Source organism: Dromiciops gliroides, chromosome X, assembly GCF_019393635.1.
Source record: "Dromiciops gliroides isolate mDroGli1 chromosome X, mDroGli1.pri, whole genome shotgun sequence".
NCBI lineage: Eukaryota > Metazoa > Chordata > Mammalia > Microbiotheria > Microbiotheriidae > Dromiciops > Dromiciops gliroides.
The window spans coordinates 24056557-24084232 of NC_057867.1; the positions used below are offsets into that span (position 1 = coordinate 24056557).

At 46.5% G+C, this 27676-nt stretch overlaps 1 pseudogene; it reads right to left on the reverse strand.

Moving 5' to 3' along the window:
- The window catches only part of LOC122733483, a 71767-nt pseudogene extending 44385 nt beyond the window's left edge, over window positions 1-27382 (reverse strand).
- Between the last annotated feature and the right edge of the window lie 294 nt (window positions 27383-27676).

Sequence of the window (27676 nt, forward strand, 5' to 3'; positions counted from 1 at the left end):
CAACCCTAAACAAAAGCCTCTCTCTTTTTTTTCCTTTGGGCAGGGCAATGAGGGTTAAGTGACTTGCCCAGGGTCACACAGCTAGTAAGTGTCAAATGTCTGAGGCTGGATTTGAACTCAAGTCCTCCTGAATCCAGGGCAAGTGCTTTATCCACTGCACTACCTAGCTGCCCCCTAAAAGACTCTATTCTTAAATTAGCTTTATAAACATGGAATTATCACTGATCTTAGAGATTTCAAAGGTAAGAAACATTCTAGAGTCAAACTAGAAGAAATACAAACACTTGGACACCTCCACTTAAAAACTCCCCAATTTGGCAATCAGTAAGTACCAAAGCAAACCATGGTTGTTGTTTTTTTAACTTATTCAGCTTTAAGAAGCAGCTTCATCCTAGGATACTGCCTCCAGCCTCTAACACCACACTTCCAGCTCTGACTGTCCAAGTGAAAACTTATCTCTGTTCTGTTAGTTCCAAGGACCGAAACAGCCCTGCATGACATCCCTTCAACGGTGAAACTGCTTCTTCCTCCCCTGGTTTTCTCAGCTACCCCATGGCTTAGCACTTGGCCAGAGGCGAGCTCAAGAAGACAGCCTGGCAGGGGCTGGGGGGGTGGTTTAACAACTTGATGTTCCCTGGCAACAGCTTTAAGAGCCCCCACCTATATCCAAACTGATCTGTAAGTTATTTTGCTTCTAATTCCTTACAGTTCATCATTGGCTGGTCCAACACAGGCCTGGTCCTCCATCCCAGGCCACTTTGTAAAGAGGCTCTCTCTGACTTGGTCCCAGCAGAACATTAAGGAGACATTGAAAGAACACTCAAGCAGAGAGTCACAGTGGTTTTCTCTCCAAGCTGGGCAGCTCCCCAAGTGACCTCTCAAGCCAGAGAGAGAATTAGAACTGGGGGAAGAGGAGGGGGGGAGAGGGCAGGGCAATACAAGAAGATAATAGGTAAAGCTAGTGCAAGCTTTCCTTACTGCCAATCAGTATGGATAAGAAGTCTGTTTAGGGAAGAGCAAGCCTGCTTAGGCATTGGGGGTATGGGGGTAGGAATAACTACTTGGCATTATGAGTGGAAAGAAGAATGTCTACCTATAGGAGGGGTGAAAAAACAGAGCCTGTAGAGCTGAGTAAGAGGCCTTCTCAAGAAGGGAATTAAGGAGAATCCCCCCACCCCCTGCCCATGCCTATTCGCTGTCCACGCTGCCAGCCTCGTGGCCTCCTTAGAGAGCTAGCTTTGAGACCCAAATGAAGCCCCACCTCCTCAATAGACTCCAGCCCCCACACGGCTCTCCTTTGCCAATCCTTCTGGTATTCATTATCTGCAGCACATAACACATACCTTTGTACAAAGTGTTCTGTTCTCTGACGAATGTTGTTCAACGATTTATATTATGGGTTTTTTCTTCTTTATGGCCCAGACCTGTGGGTTCATCAATGTAGGGAACTGAATCCTCAGAGAGGACAATTTCCTCTGGCAATGCAGGGTGGCGCCTCTTCTACAACTGAGAGATGAACAGACTGGCCCAGGGTCACACAGCCAGGACAGATGAGAGGAGACCCTCAACCCAGACCTTCCTGACTCTGACAAGAGCTCGCCATCCACTATACCAGTGGTGCCTCATCACATGAGTGAGCTAAAAGAGCCATAAGCAATCATCTGGTCCAATCACCTTATTCTAAAGATGAAAAGAGGGAGGCCCAGATTTGAAATGACTCCCCCAAGGTCACAGAGCTCCCTCCCTCCACCACCCAACTTCCCATTATTTGCCTTGTCTTCTTAAGTAGAACTCTGAAATGCTCTGATGGCCTGGGCCAAGTCTTAAGCTTCCTTGCTTTCTATGCCACAGTAGCCAGAACTGGGAAGCCAATGGACACTCAATAAATGCTGTGGGGTTGACATCACTGCCTCACTCACCAGGCCAGGTGGTCTGATCGTCCTCTGGTCCCTGCAGATCTGGGACCCAGGGCATTTTCCCTTGCTCCAGCTGTGATATCATTTCAGGCTTGCAAACAGAAAAACCTGCTCGTGGGGAAAGAAGAGAGACATGAAACCCCTCACCACCTCCTCAAGTTGCTACAGTTTTCTTCCACATCACAGCCAAACTTCTGGAAAACGAAGGAAGGAAACACACATTTCTTAGGCATTTAGTATGTCCTAGGCACTGTGCTATGGGGGGGGGGGGAATTCCAAGAAAGGCAATCCCTGCCCACAAGGAGCTTATAGCCAACATCCTCCTGGGAGAAGACCACACACATGCATGTGCACCACGTGTGCACGCACGTCTATATGCATCGCTTCCTCTTTCTCACCTCTCACTTATTCCTACCCCCAGCATTTTGGTTTCCAACTGAAATTGCTCTCTCCAAGGTCCCTTAGTGCTGGTGGGTTTTACTGCTAAATCGAATGGTCTTTTCTCAATCCTCAACCTTGACCTCTCCGAAGCCTCTGACCCTGCTGACTTCTCCACCCTGGATCCTCTTTCCTCCCTGGGTCTCCATGATATTGTACTACCGGGGTTCTCTGTTTACCTCATGAATCAATCCTCAGTCTTCTTTGCTGGTCCTCTATCTATCTATCTATCTATCTATCTATCTATCTATCTATCTACTTTTTGTGAGGCAACTGGGGTTAAGTGACTTGCCCAGGGTCACACAGCTAGTAAGTGTTAAGTGTCTGAGGCCGGATTTGAATTCAGGTCCTCCTGAATCCAGGGCCGGTGCTCTATCCACTGCACCACCTAGCTGCCCCCCCACCAACTATATTTTACTCCCTAAGCATGGGCAGACTCCAGGGCTCTGTCCCGGGCCTTTTCCTCTTCTCTCTTGGTGCCCTCACCATTTCCCATGGATTCCATACCCACACATCTAGCCCTAACCTCACTTCTAAGCTTTGGTTCCATACCTCCAACTGTCTACTGACCACATCCCTTTGTGCAGCCATAGGTATTTCAAACTCAACATATCTAATACAGAACTCATGATCTTTCTCCCTAAAGCCACCCCTTCTCCTCACTTCCCTATTTCTGGCAATGGCACCACATTCTTTAAGTCAACGAGGTTCACAGCCCAGGTGTGACCCTTGACTCTTCACCTCATCCTGCCCTCTTCCATCCCCATCCCCTGCTAAGTCTTATAGACTCTACCTCACCATCTCTTCCATCCATTCCCTTCTATTAGTTCATTTTTTTCTGCAGGGCAATGAGGGTTAAGTTACTTGCCCAGAGTCACACAGCTAGTAAATGTCAAGTGTCTGAGGCCGGATTTGAACTCAGGTCTTTCTGAATCCAGGGCCGATGCTTTATCCACTGCAGTGCCACCTAGCTACCTCCCATCCCCTTCTCTTTACTTATACCATGACCATGTTCATTAGGGCCCCCACTGCCTCTTGTTAAGAGATAGCCCCATGTCCAGTGTCTCCCCTCTCTAGTTCAGCCTCTACTCATCTGCCAATGGGATTTTCCTCAGGCTGCTGTCTGACCATGTCACCCCTCTGCTCAAGAGGCTCCAGGGGCTCATCCATTGCAAGTGTCAGGAAATAAATTCTTCTGTCTGGAACTCAAAGCCCTTCACAGTCTGTTTGGTGTCTGTCTTCCCAGGCTGACCACACACCATGCCAGATGTTCTGTGATGGCTGGTGTGGATGGGGTCACTTCAAGTTGAGGGGGAAACTGGGGAAGGTCGCACTTGAACTCTTTCTGAAGGAAGAAAAAGATTTTTTAAAATGGAAATTTGTGATTCTCTTCTAGGCAAGGAGGACTGTTTATCCAAATTTACAAAGATAGTATGATCAGAGAACAGAGATTTGGTGTGGCTGGATTGGAGTCCATCAAAGGGAACAGTGTGAAATCAGGCTGTGAAAGGAGACTAGGACAGACTGACTGTGGCAGTCAGTGAATTGAGTCACTATTTTATTGTGCAGGCAATGGAGAGCCACTGAAGGCACTGGAGCAGGAGATGTGCTCCACAATTTACTCCTTCTCTGTGCTCTCACAGCTACCACCCTAGTTTGGGCCCTCATCACCTCTCACCTAAATTGGTGCAACAGCCTCCTAACTGGCTCAGGTCTCCCCCACTCTAGCCCATCTTTCACACTGTCACCAAAGGGATTTTTCTTGAATGCAGTCAGTCAGTCAATAAACATATACTAAGTGTCTACTGCACTAAGTGCTGGCTCACAGATCTACCCAGGACTCCATCACTCAAGCAACTTCAGTGCCTCCCTATCACCTCTAGGATGAAATGGAAACTCTTCCATTTAGCCTTTAGCTCCCTCTACAAACTGGCCCCAACTTATCTTTCCAAACTCGACGGACGTTATTCCCCCTTCTACAGATTGCCATCTGGCCATACTGGACTTTTCTCCATTCCCCACAGACCATACTCGATCTCCTGTCTCCATGCCTTTGGCCCTGCTATCTCCTTTCCCTGGAATGCTTTTCTTCCTCACCTCTGACTCATGGAGTTCTTCTTTTCTTCAAGACCCAGATTAAGCACTGCCTTCCTCATGAAGCCTTTTTGGGTTCCCTCCTCCCCCAACCCACCTCCTAATGCCTTCCTTCCCTCCCTCCCTCCCTCCCTCCCAACCTACCTTCTACTTAACTACTCTATATTTGCTCTATCTTTCTATGCACCATACACTTATAGACATACTTCTTGTCTCAAACAGTTGGACTGAACTTCTATTCGATTCTTTGTACTTATATCCTCAGCACAGTGCCTGGTACATAGTAGGTGCTTAATAAGAGCTTGGGGGTAGCTAGGTGGCGCAGTGGATAGAGCAACGACCCTGGAATCAGGAGGACCTGAGTTCAAATCCAGCCTCAGACACTTGACACTTACCAGCTGTGTGACCCTAGGCAAGTCTCTTAACACTCACTGCCCAGCAAAAAAAAGGGGGGGGGCTTTATTATTTTTTAAATTATGCTTTGTTATTTAGGTCTGCAGATGAAGACCACCCAGGCAGGAATGTCAAGGATGGCCAGGAGAGGAGAGACACTGGATGCATGGAAAACAGTGGAGAGATTATTACTCCAGAAGAAAGTTCATTAGAACCTGAAGGTGAAGGGAGAAGAGCAGTAACAGAGGAGAGATATTCTGGTGGTAGATTGATACTTGGGCCCTGGGGATTGGTTAAATTGGGAAGGAGAGGGTGTGGTAGGGAGGGAAGAGTCAAAGATGTCTTCCAGCCTGGGTAACTGGGACAACAGTGGTATCGGTGACAAAAATGGAGAAGTTGGGGGACAGCTAGGTAGCACTGAAGTGGATAGAGCACCAGCCCTGGATTTAGGAGTACCTGAGTTCAAATCCAGCCTCAGATACTTGACACTTGCTAGCTGTGTGACCCTAGGCAAGTCACTTAACCCCAATTACTTCACTAAAAAAAATGGAGAAGTTGGGAAGAAGAGTGGGTTTTGGGGAGATGATGCTGGGCTAAGTTTTGAACATGCCATTTGAGATGCCAATGGGAGATCGAATTGGAGATGTCCAGGAGGTAGCTAGAAATGCAGGGTCGGTATTTGGGGAACAGGATGGAATGGGGTTCCAAATTTGGGAATCATCAGTATAGAGATAATAACAAAAGCTATGGGAGTAGATGAGATTGACAAAGAAGAGTCCAGGAGAGGACTCAGTTGAAGCCCACATTTAGGTCTTAGGAGGAAGAGGAGTTCAGAACTAGAAGGGATCGGCAATGCCATCTAGTCCAACCCATAAGTGAAAAAAAATTCCCTGACAGATGTGATCTGTGGTCATCAAACTTCTGCTTAAAGACCTCCTGTGAGGAAGATCATTAGCCTCCTCACAAGACGGAAGTGGTGGTCCACAATGTCAAATGCAGCAGAAAGGTCCAGGAAGTTAAGGACAGAGAAAAGTCCAGTGCATCTGGCAGTCGTGTAACTGTGGAGAGGAATGTGAACAACAGAGGAGGGTTTAAAAAAAAAGCCCAGAACAAAATAGAGTGGAGATCACATGTCTGACAAGATACCACAGTAACTGCTTTTAGCAACCCTAACTAAATGAAGCAAACCACAGGAAAAGGAATTACACATCAAATAGAGAAAGTAAAGCTGAGTCCACAAGATAATAAAGCATAAACATAAGCATTATGAAAAAACGTCATGAGTACGGTGAGCACAAGAAAACTCACAGACTTGAGTCAGGGAAAAAAACCAGCTGGGGTCCAGGCCTCTCCTCCTGGAGCTTACTCTGAACAGTGACCCATCAAATCTGGCCTCAGACACTTGACATTTACTAGCTGTGTGACCCTGGGCAAGTCACTTAACCTTCACTGCTGCACAAAAAAAAAAAAAAAAACCCAATTAAAATTAAAAAAAAAAAATTTAAGGGGCAGCTAGATGGCACAGTGGTTAAAGCACCGGCCCTGGATTCAGGAGTACCTGAGTTCAAATCCAGCCTCAGACACTTGCCACTTACTAGCTGTGTGACCCTGGGCAAGTCACTTAACCCCCATTGCCTAAAAAACAAACAAATTTTAAAAGTAGACCAAGTCTGAATAATTTCTCACATGCAATAACAGTGACCCAGGCCCATACAACCTTCACACCCAGCCATGGCAGTCTGGTCTGGGGAGCACTGGGAGGCAAGTGAGAAAGGCCGAAAGCCCGGAAGGTTCAGAGAGAAAGGCTAAATAGGGACTCACAAGTGGCTAAATCGACAGAGAGAGTCATCGATGCCTGAGGAAGAGTGAGCATTAATTCAAAAGGAGGCCAGAACACCAGGCACAAGTGCTATTGAAATGAAGAGAAATGAACTCAAGTTACCCAATGAAAAGGAATCAGTCCTGTGGACTCCTAAGAGATCATGGAACAATAGCAAGAAATTCCAGAATGGTCCAAAAGAAAAAGAACATTTTTTTTTCAGGGCTTTGAACTCAGGTCCTCCTGAATCCAGGGCTGGTGCTTTATCCACTGCACCACCTAGTTGCCCCGAAAAAGGACATTTTTTTAAGGATATTTTTAAAATAAGAAATTAGGAATGGATTTAGGTTACATACATATCAGAGCTCTCAACAAAAAATGTTTTAAAAAACCACAAACAGCAGAATAAGAAAAACTGGAGGGGTAGCTAGGTGGAGCAGTGGATAATGTACTGGCCTTGGATTCAGGAGGACCTGAGTTCAAATCCAGCCTCAGACACTTGACACTTATTAGCTGTGTGACCCTGAGCAAGTCACTTAACCCTCATTGTCCCGCAAACAAAAAGAAAGAAAGAAAGGAAGAAAGAAAGGAAGAAAGAAAGAAAGAAAGAAAGAAAGAAAGAAAGAAAGAAAGAAAGAAAGAAAGAAAGAAAGAAAGAAAGAAAGGAAGAAAACTGGATACATGATGGAGGATAGGGAAAGAGAGGCTCGAAGAGAAAGAATAGATTTGTAACACAAAAATACTTAAGAGGAGAAAAACTGGGAGAAGAGAAGGTTCAACAATATTAGAAGAACTTGACATGGGCCAAAATGATCGATTGCCCTGTTTTCTTTCTTTTTCAAAGAAACCACTTATTTATTTTTTTATTTTATTTTATTTTATTTTATTTTATTTTATTTATTTATTTATTTTCCAGGTTTTTTGTTTGTTTGTTTGTTTTTAATAAATTATTGATTTTTTTTAACATTTAAAAATACTTTGAGTCTCAAATTCTTTCCCTCCATCCAGCTGACTGCCCTGTTTTCAAACAAGATGTGCAGATAACTTAAGAATCGTAGGCATGGGGCAGCTAGGTGGTGCAGTAGATAGAGCACTGGCCCTGGAGTCAGAAGTACCTGAGTTCAAATCTGGCCTCAGACACTTAACACTTACTAGCTGTGTGACCCTGGGCAAGTCACTTAACCCTCATTGTCCCGCAAACAAAAGAAAGAAAGAAAGAAAGAAAGAAAGAAAGAAAGAAAGAAAGAAAGAAAGAAAGAAAGAAAGAAAGAAAACCGGATACATGATGGAGGATAGGGAAAGAGAGGCTCGAAGAGAAAGAAGAATAGATTTGTAACACAAAAATACTTAAGAGGAGAAAAACTGGGAGAAGATGGGGCAGCTAGGTGGCGCAGTGGATAGAGCACTGGCTCTGGAGTCAGGAGTACCTGAGTTCAAATCCGGCCTCAGACACATAACACTTACTAGCTGTGTGACCTTGGGCAAGTCACTTGACCCCAATTGCCTCACTTAAAAAAAAAAACTGTAAAAAAAAAAAACAACTGGGAGAAGAGAAGGTTCAACAATATTAGAAGAACACAAGAATTTGACATGGGCCAAAATGATCGATTGGCCTGTTTTCTTTCTTTTTCAAAGAAACCACTTATTTATTTATTTATTTTCCGGTTTGTTTTTTTTTTTAATAAATTATTTATTTATTTTTAGCATTAAAAAAACTTTGACCTGGGTTCAAATCCGGCCTCAGACACTTAACACTTACTAGCTGTGTGACCCTGGGCAAGTCACTTAATCCCAATTGCCTCACTAAAAACAAACAAACAAACAAAAAACTTTGAGTCTCAAATTCTTTCCCTCCATCCAGCTGACTGCCCTGTTTTCAAACAAGATGTGCAGAGATAACTTAAGAATCATAGGCATGGGGCAGCTAGGTGGTGCAGTAGATAGAGCACTGGCCCTGGATTCAGGAGTACCTGAGTTCAAATCCGGCCTCAGATACTTAACAGTTACTAGCTGTGTGACCCTGGACAAGTCACTTAACCCCAATTGCCTCACCCAAAAAAAAAAAAAAAGAATCATAGGCATCCCAGAAAGAAAACTAAAAAGAACTGAATATCATTTTACAGGATATAATATAAAACTTCTGTCCAGAACTTCTGAATAAAGAGGACAAAGTATTAGTTGGTAAGATTCCAAGATCGATGGGGTTTGGGAGAAGCTCGTACTTCTAATTTCACATAGCGGTTATATTTCACAATTTCAATAACGCAGACACTATTCAAACAGCCAGAAAAAAGATCTTGGAATATGAGGGAAAGGCCTTTTGGAGAAGGAAGGCTCATTCTGTTTGGATGAGAAATCAGAGAACAGAAGAGCATATTCTAAAAAGGGGCTCAAGTTTCACCCCAAATGAATATAGCTTCATTTCAGCAACACCTTCCAGAGGGGTGCCAACACTCTGAACAAATGAAATACCAGAAAGTAAATAAACACATATAATTATTATTATATTTTTTTTAGTGAGGCAATCGGGGTTAAGTGACTTGCCCAAGGTCACACAGCTAGTAAGTGTTAAGTATCTGAGGCCGGATTTGAACTCAGGTAGTCCTGATTCTAGGGCCGGTGCTCTATCCACTGCGCCACCTAGCTGCCCCTAAACACATATAATTATATGAAAAGGCTAAGCACTGAACCACTTCTGTCATTGAAAAGCATTTTTAAAATAAGCTTTTCTTTAAAAAAAAAAAAAAAAAGGATGGGGTAAAAGAGTGAACAAAGTCAAATCACCAAGGTCAAAATAGACTCAAGGGGTTCAAGATTGATTAAGGGGAACTTTTTTTAAAAATCGGGAGAACAGGGGCAGTCGGGTGGTGTGGTGGATGGAACGCCGGCCCTGGATTCAGGAGGACCTGAGTTCGGGTCCGGCCTCAGACACTTAACACTTACTAGCTTAACTCCAAATGCCTCACCAAAAAAAAAAAAAAAAGTAAAATTAAAAATCAGGAGAAGAGATAGAAGAAAAGTTGAAATATGAATATTCCACAGATGAAATCCTCAAACCCCTTCAAAGAGAATCAACACCTTTTATGGGAGGGAATAAGCAAGTGAGAAGCTGGTGGGATGAAGCTAGAGGTGATGAGTGACAGGGGGAACTGGTGATACGCCCTGACCAAATCCAGAGATCAACAGCCAAGAATTTCCTCCAGTCCTTTGGAAGGGAAGGGCAGGACAGAGGAAAGGGATCCAGGGTAATTAAGACCAAGGAGGTGGGGGGAGGTGTTGAGATAGGGATCTTATAATGGGTTCCATCTGGGGGAAATGTGTACATTAGAAGATGAACTTCTCAGAGAAAGGATTGTATCCATCCCTAGAGAACATCCCGATCCAAGAGCGGGAATATGTGAGTACCTACAGGGCAGCCAGCACCAAGCAGAGAAAGAATAGAACATGGTCTTGGCAACGAAGACCAATGGGGGGTTGGGAGGGTCAGGACTGTGTCTAATAAGACACCGCGCGACTGTCACCACACAGCGCTTCTTCCATCTGGTAAAGCTTCCTTCACGAACTGTTATTCCGAAGAGATTCTTTCCTCTATCTGACTCTCTACTGCCCACATATCTAATCTCCTGCCAAAGATTCTACCTTGGTACCATCTCTTGTCCCTTCCTCTCCTCTGATGCCACTGCGACCATGGCGCAGGCCCTCATCACCTCATGCCAGGACTGTGGCAATGGGTGCAGGTGGAGCTGCATGCCTCAATCTCCCCCCCATCCTCTACCCAGCTGCCAAGTGATCTTTTTTTTTTTTTGGTTGAGGCAATTGGGGTTAAGTGACTTGCCCAGGGTCACACAGCTAGTAAGTGTTAAGTGTCTGAGGCTGGATTTGAACTCAGGTCCTCCTGACTCCAGGGCTGGTGCTCTATCCACTGAGCCACCTAGCTGCCCCCTGCCAAGTGATCTTAAAGCCCAGGCTTAATAAACTCCAGTGGCTCCCTATCATCTCGAGGATCAAATATAAAATCCTCTACTTGATGTTCAAAGCCTTTCCTAATCTACTCCCCCCGCTCCCCCCAGCTTCTTTCCAGTCTACTTATACCTTCCTCCTTCCTTGTGCTCTAGGGTCTAGCGAAAGTGGCCTCTTGGCTGTTCCTCTAAGACACTTCTTACATCCTGCATTTTCCCAGCCTGGGACAATGTCTTGAGGGCTTTCCCTCCCCATTTCTGCCTCCTGGCTGCCTTCCAAATTCACCCCAAATCCCACCTTCTGCAGTAAGATTTTCCCAATCCCCTTAATTCTAGTGCCTTCTGTCTTCAATCATTTATGTTTTACCCTGCGAATGGATCGTTTGTACAAAGCTGTTTGCATGTGGCAGCTCCCCCACTAGCCTTGGGGTTTCTGGAGAGCATGGGCTGTTTTTCTCCTCTGTGTTCTTGGGACTTAGCCAGTGCCTTGCACACAGTAGGCGCTTAATGGTTACTAGCTGACTGACCGGTTGACTGTCTGCAAAAGGCTATAGCTCTGCTTCTTATTTTTCTTCTTAACAGTATTTTATTATTTCCCAATGATGTGTAAAGAGAGTTTTCAATACTCATTTTTCTAAGCTTTTGAGTTCCAAATTTTTCTCCCTCCCTCTACCCTGCCCCCTCCCCAAGCCATCAAGCAATCTGATGTATGTTATACATTACTATCACGTTAAATGGATTTCTGCATTATTCATGTTGTGAGAGAAGAATCAGAACAAAAGGGGAAAAAAACCACAAGAAAGAAAAATTTCAAAAACAACAAAAAAGTGAAAATAGTCTGCTTCCATCTACATTGAGACTCCACAGTTCTTTCTCTGGATGTGGAGAGCATTCGACATCATGAATCTTTTGAAATTGTCTTGGATCATCCCTTTGCTGAGAAGAGCTAAATCTATCGCAGTTGATTGTCACACAACGTTATACAGTTGTGCTTCATCTTCCCAGCCCATGGTTTTTGCCTCAATTACACTTTCTTGTCCTAAAGGCTTAAGACATGCTTGCTGCCTGCCTAACTGAGCTAACTCTGCTTCTTACTCCTCAGTGATCCACTGTGTCTCTGGAACTGCAGAATTTGGTAAAACCCAACATGTCTCCCCTCCCTATCCCCTCTATACTGGCCTATCACAAACATCTGCACCTTCTCCTTCCCACCAACTAACAGGGGAACTGCCCCTTCCTGGGATGACATCAGACACGTCTCTCCTAGGCCCTTGATCATGGGACTCAGCCATCTCACAGACCTACAGAATTCAATTCCACTGCACTCACATTTACTAGGCACCTACCGTGGGCATGGTGTTGCTTTAGGCAAAGTTCTTTCTATATATGTGGCACCCCAGGTATGTTTCAGCTTTGCAGATGTGAAAGCATTTTCAACCTAATTCAACCCAACAAGCAATTATTAAGCACCTACTATGTGCCAGGCACTGTGTGCTGGGCATATGAAGACACAAATGAAAGAGACCCTGACCTCAGGGAGCTTACATTTACTGCACACAGACAAGGAAACACAGAGTATAAATCCAGTAATGTCAAGAAAGGACAGGAGAAGGAGAGTGAGAACATTTGGGAGAATCAGGAAAAGCCTCTTGTAGGAAGCAGCTCCTGAGATGGGGTTGGAAGGAAGCTGAAGATCCGAGGAAGTGAGGAGAGCCTGGGGGGCAGTGTGGGCACAGCCAGCCTGCCCGCCCACCCTGGGAGGGCCTCGCTCTGCCATGAACAGGGGCACCATCTGGAAGGGGAGTGGCAGGGGCCTCCAGATGCCCGGCTCCTGGGGGAGCCGCAGCACAGCTGGGTAGGGAAGGTGCTGCCTTCCTGGGCAAACAGAAACTTTCCTGCAGGAAGGCTGCAGCTCTGCCGTGGTGATGGCCAAGCTTGTCATCCCAGTGTCTGGACGGGGTGCTTGGCCTCTACTGGGCTAGATCAGGGTCTGGGATGTGGTTGGACCTGGGCCATGGGTGTTGGGCGTGTTTGCTATTAATGAAGTTTCCCAATTTAATCTTGCTTTTCTACTTTAAGGAAATGGTTTGTTTTCACATGTGGGTATCATGTAATTGACAGTCAAAATGGCTTGGCCTCCTGAGGAAGAAATTCTGCGGGACTGGGAGATGGGGAGCATGCATTGGAGCCTGCAGGAGGTTGTAAAGCTTAGGAGCAGCTGAGGGCCTCCACTGGGGAACCAGGGGCCTGACAAGTCTATCTCCTCAGGCCAATGAACACCTTCCTGGCCCATCTGGCCAGGAAGAAGCCCCAGGTCTCACAAGTAACAAGCCCCAAGCCCCAGATCTATTCCTGAGGTCTGGTGGCCACAAGAGGCAGCAGGATTCCAGGGACAGATGTATCGTGATCTGGGGCACGAGGATCACACTATAGACAGGCCAGAGAAGCGACCTACCTGTGGTTTCACTGGTTTAAGGAACTTTTGGGTGAGGAAACTCCCTCTCCCAGTGCAGATCAGCACCTTGTCTGTGATGTGCAGGCTTTAGGAGGGGCCTGGAGGGCAAGGTGGGGGGCAGTGACTTGCTCAGGGGCCAGCAGTCAATGCAGATGATGTGGCCAAGGCCAGGTCTTCCTGGCACTTCAGTCAGCTCGCTAACCACTATACCTTGCTATTTCCACTATAAGACAATTCCAATTCAACTCAATGTTAGCCTAACTTTAAACAAGGAAACAACATCTGGAACATACTCAATTTTCTATCAGAGGACTTGGGTGTAAATTCTGGCTCTTCTACCTTTGTGACCTTGGCCAAGTCACTTCCACTCGCTCAACCTCACCTGCTGGCCCCAGGGGCTACATTCCTCCATTATATGCATTACATACATGTCCTCCATTAGAATCTGACTCCAATGTCTCATCTAAGTGGGGCAGGGACTTTGGGGGCTGAAAAGCTGTGTCTGCCCAATGCCAAGGATAGATCCTATGGCTAGCTAGAAAGGCTTCGAGTTAGGGACCAAGCAACAGGGTGTGTGTGTGTGTGTGTGTGTGTGTGTGTGTGTGTGTGAGAGAGAGAGAGAGAGAGAGAGAGAGAGAGAGAGAGAGAGAGAGAGAGAGAGAGAAACACGAGAACCAGAGAGAATCAGAGGAAGAGAAAGAACTAGAGAGAAAGAATGAAAGAGAGAGAGCAAGAGAAAATGAGAGAGAATGAGAAAGGCAAGAGAGAATGAGAAAGAACAAGAGAGAGAGCAGAGAGACCAAGAGGGGAAAAGATGGAGGGGGGAGGGAGGGGCAGCCTACTAAAGTATGGAGTGACTTACCAGCTGGTGGGTTTTTCAGCCATCAGTGACAATAAGCTGAAATGTGGAGGGGGCTGAGGCCTGCAGCAGCCAAAGCATCATCCATAGCAATGAGACTGCACATTCTTAAAAGACTAGATAACTGAAATATTACATGATGGGCAGCTAGGTGGTGCTGCAGTGGATAGAGCACTGGCCCTGGAGTCAGGAGGACCAGAGTTCAAATCCGGCCTCAGACACTTAACACTAGCTGCGTGACCCTGGGCAAGTCACTTAACCCCAATTGCCTCACCAAAAAAAAAAAGAAAAGAAAAGAAATATTACATGATGAGTTTAAATCAACTTTAGATTTTTAAAGTAACCAATTAAGAGCAATGTTGTGGAGGTTTAAGGACACTGTGGAGATGACTGACATATAGTCTCCCTTTCCCCTTCCATATGTTCAAGTCTTTCCTTTATTTCAAGACCCAATCCAGACATCACCTCCTCAAGGAAGCCTTCCCTGGTTCAATGGCTGAAAGCCATACTCCCTGCTAGGCTTACTGACAGCACTGAAGCTGGGCTTCTCCTTTGCACTAAGCACCTTCTCTCTCACACCCCCACCCCCACCCCCCACCCCCAGACTGTAAGCTACTTGTGTTGTCTTTCTATCTCCACCAAAAGAAAGTGTTTTGCAAACAAGTGATGCTAAATTTGGGAACTGATGGTATTCTCAAATTTGGAGCATCATTTCCCTTTCTCAGCCATCTCTTCTTGGACCATCATCTCCCTCTCCTTCTCCTCCTCCTCCTCTGCAGAACCCTAGAGCTCTGTGAAATCACCCAGGGCTCCAACTGGTGAGCTTCCTGGGGCCAGCCACAAACTTGTTCTGCCCCTGCCCACTTCTGGCTGCCCACTCTGGGCTGTCTCCCCACTAGAATAAAACCTCTTGGAGAGAAGAGATTGCCTTGCTTGTGTGTATTTGTATTCCCAGCACTCGGGCAGTTAGGTGGTACAGTGGAGGAGGACCCAAATTCAAATCTCGCCTCAGACACTTACTAGCTGTGTGACCCTGGGCAAGTCACTTAACCCTCATTGCCCTGCCAAAAAAAAGAAGTAGGGATTGAGAAGTATGTGAGGGGCAAAATCCTTACCAAGTGAGACCACATTCCCATAATTCTCCAGCATCACATCTTTGTAGAGGGCTCTCTGAAAAGGGTCCAGTTGGCCCCACTCCTCCTTCGAGAGATACACCGCCACATCGTTGAATGTCACCAGTTCCTAGAACAACAGGTGCCTGCTGATCCAAAGGCATTTCCATAACTTTACCTCAGGATGAGGACAGAGCCTGCAGATGTCAGAGAGCAGAGGAAGGGGCCTCCGGCCATTAGAAACACTGACAATGACGGTTAGTAGGCAGGAGAGACAGTGAGGGAGAAGTCGCCCCATGCTGTCAGCAGCCTTGGCAGGAGTCGGAAGGCTATCTTCTAGCCTTGCCTCTGCCATAAACTTGATGAGTAAACTGAGGCAAGTCATTTAACCTCAAGGGGCCAGCCTCAGTTCCACTATCGGTGTTATGAGGAGAATCATTATTGGTGAAAAAAATTAACAGTGAAAAAAATCCTGAAGTTGAAAATCACAATAGGAGTTGAAAGACCAGTGACCTGGGCTGTTGATCCAGATTTGCTATCAATGAACTATATGACCTTGGGTAGATCATTTACATCCCTGTTCCTGTTTCCTTACTGCAAAACAGGGGTGGGGAAGGTGAGAAGATAATAGGTAATCTTTCTATGGCTTCTGGGCCTCATAATAATCATGTACAAGAAGGACTGTGATCATCATTTTACAGATGAAGAAAGGGCTCAGAGGAAGGAGGAAACCTGTCCAAGGACACACAGCTATCAACTGGGAGACAGGACTGTCGCCAAGCCTGGTGCTCTTTCCCTATGGCCAGGCTGCCTCTCCAGAAGAGCCCACCTCGTGTCTCGTTTTATACATTAGCAGGCTATTGCTGTGGAAGCAAAGGCACAGGTAGCTGACACCCAGTGGACAAGCCAGGCATCGACCACGGAAGCTGCTAGAAAGAGCTCAGTGATATTTCTCTAGTATTAAATCTTTTTTGTGTGTGTGAGGGGTTAAGTGACTTGCCCAGGGTCACACAGCTAGTAAGTGTCAAGTATCTGAGGCTGGATTTGAACTCAGGTCCTCCTGAATCCAGGGCTGTGCTCTATCCACTGCGCCACCTAGCTGCCCTGATGTTTCTCTAGTAAAAGAACTAATTCCAATTTACAGGATTAGGGGGCAGCTAGGTGGGGCAGTGGATAAAATACCGGCCCTGGATTCAGGAGGATCTGAGTTCAAATCCAGCCTCAGACACTTGACACTTACTAGCTGTGTGACCCTGGGCAAGTCACTTAACCCTTATTGCCCCGCTTAAAAACCAAACCAAACCAATTTATAGGACTAAGAGTCATTCCCCAACAGATAAGTGGTCAAAGGTTATGAGGTGACAGTTATTAGAGAAATGCAAGCGGGGGGAGACGTGCATTACTGGAGGCCTTTGAGCAGAAGATAGGTGGGGATGCTGGAAGACAAGAGCCATATTTGGGGTAGAAATTGAATTGGATGACCCTTCCTCCTAAGAAGCACTTCTGCTTTTTCTTCAACCCTAAACAAAAACCTCTTTTCTTAAATTAGCTTTTAAGAATTGTTCCTTTTGGGGGGCAGCTAGGTGGTACAGTGGATAAAGCACCGGTCCTGGATTCAGGAGGACCTGAGTTCAAATCCAGCCTCAGACACTTGACACTTACTAGCTGTGTGACCCTGGGCAAGTCACTTAACCCCCACTGCACCACAAAAAAAAAAAAAAGAATCGTTCCTTTTTGCAACATTGCTACTACTCTGTAAATCATCCTTCTAGTTCTGTTCACTTCACTTTGTATCAGTTCATAAAAATCTTTCCAGGTTTCTCTAAAACCATCCTGCTTGTCATTTCTTTTAGTACAATAGCATTCCTTCACCATCATATACCACAGTTTGTTTAGACATTCCCCAAATGATAGGCATTCCTTAGATTTCCTATTCTTAGCCACCACAAAAAGAGCTACTAGAAATATTTTTTGTTTTGTTTGGGTTTTTTTGGTGAGGCAATTGGGGTTAAGTGACTTGCCTAGGGTCACACAGCTAGTAAGTGATAAGTGTCTGAGGCCGGATTTGAACTCAGGTCCTCCTGAATCCAGGGCCAGTGCTCTATCCACTGTGCTACCTAGCTGCCCCTAGAAATATTTTTATACATGTGGGTCCCTTTCCTTTTTCTTTGATTTCTTTGGGGCATAAACTTAGGAGTGATGTTGCTGGGTCGAAGGGTATGCAGTTTTCTAGCCCTTTGGGCATAGTTCCAGATTGTTCTCCACAGAATGGTCAATCCAGTTCATGACTCCACCAACAATGCATTACTGTGCCTACTTTTCCACATCCCCTCCAACATTTGTCATTTCCCTTTTCTGTCATGTTAGCCAATCTGATAGGAGTAAGGTGGGCCCTCAGAAGTGCTTTAATGTGCATATCTCACCTGGGGCCTCGCCATCAGAAGAGTAGCTGCCATCAACTGGTCTCTTGTGGGCCCTTAAAGGAGAAGTACAGGAACCTGGCAAGCAAACAGAAGAGTTATGGGGGTTTTATTATTAAATTAATAAGCTTGGCTCACTCACCCAAAACCACTGGGTACCTTCTCTCATAACCCATTCAGGAGCAAGAGCCTACAACTGAGAAATCCTCCTCAATGGTAGGAGGCTCACATCCCTCCAGTGGCCTCCTACTTGTCTGGAGTTCTATTCTCCAGCTACTCTTGGGATGAAGGCAGGGTTTTCCTTAGGCAAAATGTCTTAGTTTGATGACCTCCTGACCCTTAGGGTACCGGGCATCTTCCCATGGCCCTCCTATTGACAAAATCTTACACTGAGTTGTCCTCCACCCACACCTGCCATCCCTTGGCCACTGTGATCCAGTCTGTGCCCCTGAGTGAAAGGATATCAGAGTTTCCCTGAAGAGGAGAAAAAGCAGCCCCAGCACCTGAGTTTCTGCCTTGCCCCACTTCACACTTCCACTGTGTGCCCCTTGGATCCCACACCTGGGCTCTACAGGAAGATCAGGCCAGCCAGGCCTTCATCCCCACCCAGATGAGCACAGCAATATCCTCCTAATCCTTGCTACTGCAGGCCCTCTGCTGCCTCCCCAACCTGCTCTGGTGCAGGGCTCTCATCACTCGGCATCTGGACTCCTGCAATTTCCTTCGCATTGGTCTCTCTGCTTCAAGTCTTTCCCCACTCTCGGCCATCCTCCACTCAGCTGGCAAAGGGACTTTCCTAAAGCACATGTCACTCCCACTCTCTCTCCAACTCCAGTGGCTCCCTATGGCCTCCAGGATCAAACACAAAATCCTGTTTGGAGTTCAAAGTGCTTCATAACCTGGCTTCCACTCTTCTTACACCTTACTTATGCCTACACACATCCAGCCACATGAGCCTCCTTGCTGCCCCTCCCTCACAACACCCCATCTCCTGACTCCTGGCATTTTCACTGCCTGCCCTTCATGCCTGAAATTCTCTCCTTCCTCTTCTTTGTTTCCCATAGCCCAAACCCCACATTCTACTGGAAGCCTTTCCTGATCCCCTTGAGTGTTAGTTCCCTCCCTCCATTGATCCTCTCCAGTTCCTCCTGTATAGAGCTTGCTTTGTATATACTTGTTTTGCAAGTTGTCTCCTCCATTAGATTGTAGGCTCCTTGAGGGCAGGAACTGCCTTGTGCCTTGTTTTCCATCCCTAGCATACATCAGAGTTCCTGACACATAGACGGCCCTGCCTGCCTGAACAAGTAGCCAGCTCGCTCACACCTGAAGCCCTCTTTGAGAAGTCCACTCCACTTCAGGGCAGCTGGAATGCTGGTGAGTTTTTGTCATCAAGCCAAAATTGATGCCCAACAACTTCTAAGTGCTCTGGTTTCTGTTCTCAGGGGCCAATCAGAACAAATCTAATACTTCCTTCAGTGATAGCCCTTCACATACCTGCCCAAGCTTATGTCCCCAATGAGGCTTTTCTTCTGCAGGCTAAAACCTCCAGCTCCTTCGATCAATGTTCACACGACATAGACCCAAGCCCCTTCACCATCCCGGCTGCCTTCCTCTGGACCCTCTTGGGCTTATCAGTGGCCTTCTTAAGCCATGTGCCCAGAAGTGGTCTGCTGAGGGCACAAGACAGAGGTTTCTCACCTCAATTCCCAGGGGCTCATTTAGCTATCCCATCACACTGTCAACTCAAGTAACTTCCAGGTCTCCAAAGAGGTGCAGAATCCTTTTTGGACAAACTGAGTGCACTCTAACCTTAGCCTGTACTTGGGAGGTTGACTCTGCATCCTCCAGTGTAAGATATTCCATGTTATCTTTCCTGAGCATCCTCAGCCCAATGTACTAATCTGTCAGGACCTCACTGGATGCCATCTCATCACCCACTGTGTTCAGCGTCCTCTCCAGCTCTGGGCCATCCACACCCTTAAGCAGTTATCCCCATAAAGTCTCCTGGCCCCAACAACTAGCACAGTGCCTCATGAGAGTGGGTGCTTAAAACATGCTCAGTGATCAATTCTCCTCCATTGAGCTGAAACTCCTCGGGTAACCTTTGGCCCCTTCTCTGATTCTACAAGAGCCTGCTCAGTGATGGGAGTGGTGGCGGGGCTGGGGCCTCTCCTACCATAATCATGGCAGGTAGGGCAGTGGAAATGAGATCAGATGAGCAGGCCTGGGGTGGGGGGTGGGGGTAGGGAGTAGAGGGGGATGGGTAGGGAAAGAAACAAAAAGTTAAAGAACTCTTTCTATATTGACCTTCCTTATAGGTAGGCAAAATTTCCCTCCTGGCTACATCATACCTGCTCCTATCCCCTGGGGCCAAGCAGAGTGAGTCAAAACTCTTCCCTATGATGATGCTCCACACACTTGATGATACCACCATGGACTCCATTGAGTTTTGAATCCCATCAAAATCCTGGTTGCTGTGTGCTCCAGCTTGCCCACACTGAACGTGGCGCCCAGGACAAACTACTCCCAGATGGGGTCTGTCCAGGAGACAATCACCTTCCTCATTCTGGACACTGCTCTGCCAGCAACCCAAGCCAAGGTTGCGTGAGCTTTAGAAGCTGCCTTGTCACCCTGTTAACTTCCAGTGAGTCTACCCTTTGCGTTGCCGCCACTCTCCCTACCATTGGCATTTTTCTCATCGAATCCCCATTTTGTTAGATTCAGCCCTATGTTCCAGCCTGTCAAGGTCCTTTATGGTGCTCTTTCAACCATCCGTATCAGCCAATCTTGCCAGCTTCATGTCACCAGCCTTCATCCAAGTCACTGATAACCACACTGAATAGAACACACCACATTCTAGTCAACTAGCTTCAAATCCACCCAACTGTGATCCACCCCAGATGCCTTCATCTTGTCCCCAAGGATCACAGACTTAGAGTAATCATCTAGGCCACCCCCCATCCTTTTCGAGATGATGAAACTGAGGCCCACAGTGGTTGAAAGACTTACCCAAGGTCCCTATGGCTAGTCAATGACAGTGCTGGCCTTTTGACTCCAAATTTAGCACTCTTTCCAATATTATTATCAATGGGACAGTCTCATGTCACCCATCCTTGGCCTTCAGTGAAAGGTGGCCACACATCTCTGCTCACTCACCATTTGGGTGGGTGAGTGGAAAAGCCAGTCCTGTAATTTCATTAGACAATTCCCTGTACCCATGTAGATCTGCAGCTTCTAGTCTTAGGGTTGCCTGGGGCATTGAGAGGCTGTCACAGAGTCAAGTGCTGCAGGAGGGGCCTGGCCTTAGGTCTTTCCTGGATCCCAGGACAGCTCTGTAGCCACTGCCAGCCACCATCTCCCTTGCTCGCTGACATCACTTGTACAACTGGTCACCAAGCTGGAGGTGAAGGCAGTCGTCACTGTTGCTGGCAAACCACCTTCTGTTCCACTGTGCCATCCATATTCCGAGAGCCCAACAGCAAGAAATAATAACCACGAAGAATCTCAGGGCATACGGGAAGACACGTGTGAGCTAAAGTGAGTCAAATAAGAAGAACCAGGAGAATAATATGCGATGACCTCTCCAACGGACATGGAAGGACCATGTTTTAGTGGCATTGAATTCTGATCCACTGGAAAGCCAAAGATGTCACAGAGACAGAAACATAACTCCCTCCTCCTGAGGAGCTGGGAGAGGAGCCCCCTAATCTTGAGAATGACACCTACACCATCAAATGAGGTCATTATAGCACTTGGTTTTCTTTGTTACAAGAGAAGGTAGGAAAGAGTACACCCAGAGAGGAGCATGATATAAAAACAGAAAGCCATCGATAAGACTTGTTTTCACAAAGAAAGGAAGAATAAGAAAGATCATGTTCAAGGGTGTAGTGACTGGAGATACCAAAGACCTGGGTCCAAGAAGAACAATGCTTAGGAGAGAGAGCCAAAAGGCAGAGCTACTCCGTTTATTTTGCTGATGTTCCCAGCCAAGGAGAATGATCTTTGGGACGGTGATTATGGAACAAAAACCTTTAATAGGGAGTTGACACCCAAGATAATTAGGGATACAATAAGAGCACTGCTCTGGCTGACTTTGAGTCCCTTGGCCCAGAAGAGTTCTGTCGAAGTTGGCGGGGGTAGCTGCTGAACCATGCTGAGAACTCCTGGCACTTCTCCCATTATCCACAGGCTCAAAGGAAGACAAATAGCTCCATTTGGGTTTATAAGAAGGGAAGACCAGACTCCCCGGTGGGCTTGACTTCAGTTCCTGGCAACATTCTCGAACATATTATTAAAAGACTTCTTAGTGAACGCTGGAAAAAGGAAGTGGTAATCACAGAGCCAGCTCGGCTTCATGAAAACTAGGGTGTGCCAGACTAACCTTATTTTCTCTTTGAAACAAGGTATTAGATTGGCAGAATTCAAGAAATGCTACAGGTTATCGAGATTTTTAAAAGCATTTGACAAAGTCACTCATGTTATTGTGCTGGACAAACCGGAAAGATGTGGCCTAGATGTTAATGTGCTTTGGGAGAATTGGAACTGGTGGAATAATGGCCAAAGCCAGACAGATTTGCTGCTTTGGGGCAAGCACAGAAGGAAGTCTCTAGGGAAGTACCCCAGGGCTCTACATTTGGCCCTGTGATGTTCAACGTGGTCCTCAAGGACTTACAAAAGGCCACAAACCTGTGGATGACATGAAGCCATGAGGGATGGTTAACACGCTGAATGAGAGGAAGAATTCAAGAGACTAAATGAGATGGTACAAAGGATACTGGGAGGGCAGCTAGGTGGCGCAGTGGATAGAGCACTGGCCCTGGAGTCAGGAGGACCTGAGTTCAAATCCAGCCTCAGACCCTTAACACTTACTAGATGTGTGACCCTGGGCAAGTTACTTAACCCCAATTGCCTCACTGAAAAAACAAAACAAAACAAAGGATACTGGGTTAGGCAGCAGGGAAGCTGGGTTAAAATCCCAGACTAGAACTTAACTCCAGCTAGACCTTGGCCAAGGAGCTGGACTAGATGACTTGTCATTCCAACTGGGCCAAGCACATCAAGGTGAAATGTGACAGAGATAAACGTAAAGTCTAATTGTTGTTCAGTCATTTTCCAGTTGTGTCCAACTCTCTGTGACCCCGTTCGGGGTTTTCTTGGCAAAGATACTGGAGTGGTTTGCCATTTCCTTCTCCAGCTCATTTGACAGATGAGAAATCTGAGGCAAACAGGGTGAAGTGATTTGCCCAGGGTCACACAGCAATAAGTGTCTGAGGCTGGATTTGAACTCAGGTCTTCCTGACCACAGGCTCAGAGCTCTATCCACTGCAGCACCTAGCTGCCCCATAAGATACTTGGACTCAGAAAAGCAAGTTCTTAAGTACAAGATGGGTAATGCACGGTTAGGCTATAGGGGGTGGGGTGGGTGGGTTCATGGAATTCCAGCTCCAACAGTATGAGTGGGCCACCAAAAAGTGAACATGGTCTTGAGTGGCATTCTGAGAGGCCTAGTGCCTTAGAACAAGGGAGGCAGGGCAGCTAGGTGGCGCAGTGGATAGAGCACCGGTCCTGGATTCGGGAGGACCTGAGTTCAAATCCAGCCTCAGACGATTGACACTAGCTGTATGACTCTGGGCAAGTCACTTAACCCCAATTGCCTCACCAAAAAAAAAAAAAAAAAAAAAAGAAGAACAAGGGAGGCAAAAGTTCTTAGTTAAGTCTCTGGGACCATAATGGCTTGCGTTCTGGGTGCCATATTTTAGGAGACACATTAATAAACGAGAGCCCCCAGAGCATGAGAACTGGGATGCTCAAAGACCTTGAGATCCAGCTCTAAGGGAGGAACAGGATCTGGCACACAACAGCCTTCTTTTCTTTCCCTCTGAATGGACGTGGATGCTATTGTCATTAATAAAATGCACATTCAATTCCAAGCATTAATGAACTCAGAAGGGCTTTTGGTCATGTATTTTCTCAAGAATTTTCTCAAGACATTAAGAGTACAACTACAATAACAGACATACTATAGGACCTTGAAGATCCTTTAATGCAACCTTCCTCGTGTGACAAATGAAGAAATTGAGGCCCAGAGAGGTTCAATGATTCACCCAAGGTCATAAGTAGCAGGACTGGCCTATAAACCCAGATCTTTTGGTTCCAAATACAGCACTAGTTCACACTGTTCCTCTGTGTGTGTGGTCTTTATGCTTGCTCTAAATGAAGCATCATGGATTATGTCTATCTGCACTGGTGTCTCCTAGCCTTCTAGTAGATGCATTCCTTGTAGGAAAGTTCTGTCTGAACTTTCCCTAGCACAGTTGACATTTAATAAATGTTTGTGGTTAATACTGCCTTAGATGTAGTTATTTTGGGCCTGTGGGCTTGAAGTCATGAAAAAAGCACCAAGATGTCAGGTATAGAAGGGCCCTTAAAAGGCATCTCCAGGGGGCAGCTAGGTGGTGCAGTGGATAGAGCACCGGCCCTGGAGTCAGGAGGACCTGAGTTCAAATCCAGCCTCAGACACTTGACACTTCCTAGCTGTGTGACCCTGGGCAAGTCACTTAACCCCAATTGCCTCACCGGAAAAAAAAAAAAAAGATAAGCAAATAGGGGCGGCTAGGTGATGCAGTGAATAAAGCACCAGCCCTGGATTCAGGAGGATCTGAGTTCAAATCTGGCCTTAGACACTAGCTGTGTGACCCTGGGCAAGTCACTTAACCCTCATTGCCCTGCCCCCCTCCCCAAAAAGATAAGCAAACAGGTCGAGAGTCATGTGACTTAACTCTAATAGGGTGGCTAGAATCTCCTCCAATATCTAGGGCTCTTACTCCCTATTAACTTCTTTTTTCTTTCCCTCCCTCCCATCTTCTTTCTTTCCCTCCCTTTCTCCCTCCCTCTGACCCATTCTGGCTGTGTGACCTTGGACAAGTCCCTCAACCTCTCCAACCCCAACCAGCTTCCTAAAACTACAAGATGAACAGCAGCTGTAGATCTGTGTGGATAGAAGAAATTGGGGAACACCACATATCCCCTGAAATCAGAGGGCTTTTCCAAGAGCGTTTTAAAATTATCATTTAAATGATCATTTCCTACTCTAATCTTTCTTCTCTCCCTGCTGCCTACAAACAAATCTCCATCTTCAAAAAACTCTCATTAGATTCTATCATCCGTGCCAACAATCACCCTCTATTTCCCTTCCTTTCTTCATCCAAACATTTTGTGAAAGCCTTCTACCTACTGTGTGCTTGCCCCTCCTATCCTCTGGCCCACTTAACTCCCTGAAATCTTCAATTGATCTTTCTCCAGTTACCAAGGATCTCTTCATTTGTCAAAATCGAATGGCCTTTTCTTGATGCTTACCCTTGACCTCTCTGCTACGCCTGGCACTGCTGATCACCTGTCCTCTCTCTGGGTTTTCAGGACACTATTCTCGCTCTGTTCTCCTACCCATCCAGCTGCTCCATCTCCATCTCCTTTAAGGACTTGTCATCCACATCATGCCTAGTAACTGTGAGTGTATTACAAGGCTCAGTCCTGGGCCCTCCTTTCATTTTCTCTCTGGGTGATCTCATCAACTCCCATGAATTCAATGACCATCTATATACACAACTCCAAGACCTGCATTTCCAGTCCTTGTCTCTCTCTTGAGCTCCAGTTCTCTACCACTAACTGCCTATTGAATATTTCCACCTGGTTGTTCCATAGGCATTACACAGTCAACATGACCAAAATCTGAACTCTGTCTTCCAAATCCACCCCTCCCTCAACCTTCGCTATTATTGTCAAGGGCACCATCCTCCTGGTCACCCAGGTCTGTAAACTCAGTATCATCCTCCACTCTGCACTCATCCCACATATGGAATCAATGGCCAAATATCATCCTTTCTATCTCCACATTTCCTCCATTGTCCCCTCCTGGGGGAACAGTCACAGGCCCCCAACTTCCTGCTTGGATTACTCCAAGAGCCTAACTAAGTCTCCTTTCTCTGCTCCAAACCATCCTGCCAAAGTGATTTCCCCAAAGTACAAGTCTGATCATGTGACTCTCCCCTTCCCCAGACTTCAATAAGCTACAGTGGTTTCTTGTTGCTTTGAGGATAAATATAGAGAGCAGCCAGGTGCCGCTGCAGTGGATAAAGCACTGGTCCTGGATTGAGGAGGACCTGAGTTCAAATCACTTGATACTTACTAGCTGTGTGATCCTGGGCAAGTCACTTAACCTTCATTGCTCCCCCCCCAAAAAAACAAAGAGCATAAATATAAACTTTTCTGTTTAACATATGAATCTCCTCCCAGTCTAGTTCCTTCTTCCCTTTCCAGTCTTCTTATAGGTTATTCCTTTTCCAAATCTGTGGTCCAGCCACGCTGGCCTATTGGATGTTCTGCACATACAATACTGAATCTCCTGTCTGCATGCCTATAACACACTCCTTCCTCACCTCTATGTCTTGGAATCCTTTGATTCCTGCCTTCAAGGGCCAGTTTCTGCAAAGACCCAGGCCTTTCCTGGGCCCCATAGTTGCTAAGAGCACCCTGTCCCCAGACCATCTAGCATTCCTTTTGTGTGTATTTTACATATACTCATATGTGTACTCATTAGACTGTACATTCATTCAGAAAAGGGGCTGTTTCCCTTTTGTCTTTGTATGTCCAGGGCTGAGCACAGTGCCCAGTACATAGTCAGCATTGAACAAATGCTTGTGGATTTGACTATTGATTGGTTGATTTCTGTTTTTTCCATCACCTTCACTTCCCATACCCTGGGAGTCATCTCTTGGGAAAAAGATGCAAAAGAGAAAGAGAAAAATCTTCCACAAGACCAACAAGCACATCTCTAGTGTCTGAGGGCATATGCATTTCACATCTGTAATTCCCCATGGCAAGAACCTCAGGAGAGAGGTATATTTTCTCTAACCCTCTCCAGGACCAAGCAACCTACATGACTGCTTGTTTTTTATTTTGGCCTCTGAGGTAGATGGAACCAGAGAAGGTGCACCCATGGTATGGTGCAAAGAGAGTTGAATTTGGAGGCAGTAAGGTATGGGATCAAATCCTATCTCTACGATTTACGACCTGTGTGACCTTGGGAAAGTCCCCTCCCAGGGCAACAAAGTCTCCCTAGCTGTAAAATAATAGCTAATAATAAAAGCTAACATTTATCAGGAACCTATTATGTGCCAGGCGCTGTGCTAAGTGTTTTCCAAATGTTGTGATGATAGAAACGACAAGATTTGGCCATCGATTGGGTATATGTGATGGGTGGATATGTGAGTTGATCTCGTTTGATCTTCACAACAATACTGGGAAGTAGGTGCTGTTATTACCCTCCTTTTACAGATGAGGAAAGTGAAACTGACAAAGGGGAAGTGACTTGCCCTAGTAAGTGTCTGAGGCCAGATTGTAACTTAGGGCTTTCTGACTCCAGACCCAGCGCTCTAGCCATTGAAGCACCTCAAAGGGATACATAAAGGTTTCTTTATCTGTAAAATAAAGGAACTAAGCTAGCTGGCTTCTGAGGTCTCTTTCACCTTGAGGTCTGGGACACTGTAAGAGTTGAAGACCCCGCCATCTCCCCTTTGGTCCGTTATCCTCAGACCATCCCACACTAGCAGTACTTCTCGGTTCCGGCTGGGTCTGTCCCCCCAGAAGCCAGCGCGTCCCTGGGACAGCTGGCCGGCCAGCGTCGGATGAATGTTTTATGAAGACAGTAGCTTCCTCTAAGCCTTTCTTCCTGTGGCCTTCGGTGTCGGACCCCAGAACGGTCCGACTCCAGAAGCAGGAGCCGCCAAAGAGAACAGGGCTGTTGGTCAGCCGTCCGCCCCCCTCCCTGCCCTGCCCTGCCCTTCCGACAACGAAACAGACAAGTAAACAAACTCCCTCTCTCTTCTTACCGGCCATCAAAACCCGGCAAAGGCACCGAGCTCCCTACCGGAACTCAAAGGAAACTAACAAAAGCCTAACCGGAAGTAGTGGTAAAACTTCCGGGGCGAAGACGCTCTCGGCGGGGGAGGATGCGTAGGCTGTGCCTTCCTCTCTAGGCCGCCTCGGAGGAATGCTCGTCTCGTTTACTCATCCCTGCGTTTCGCGCATGCGTACTTTCCGTTGTCAACACGTAACGGAAAATTCGGAAGGCCGATTAAAAATCATAAGTAGGTAGTAGACCCGGGGAGGAAACTTGGCCTGGTGGGTAGCGAGTCAGCCTTGGAAGTCCGCAA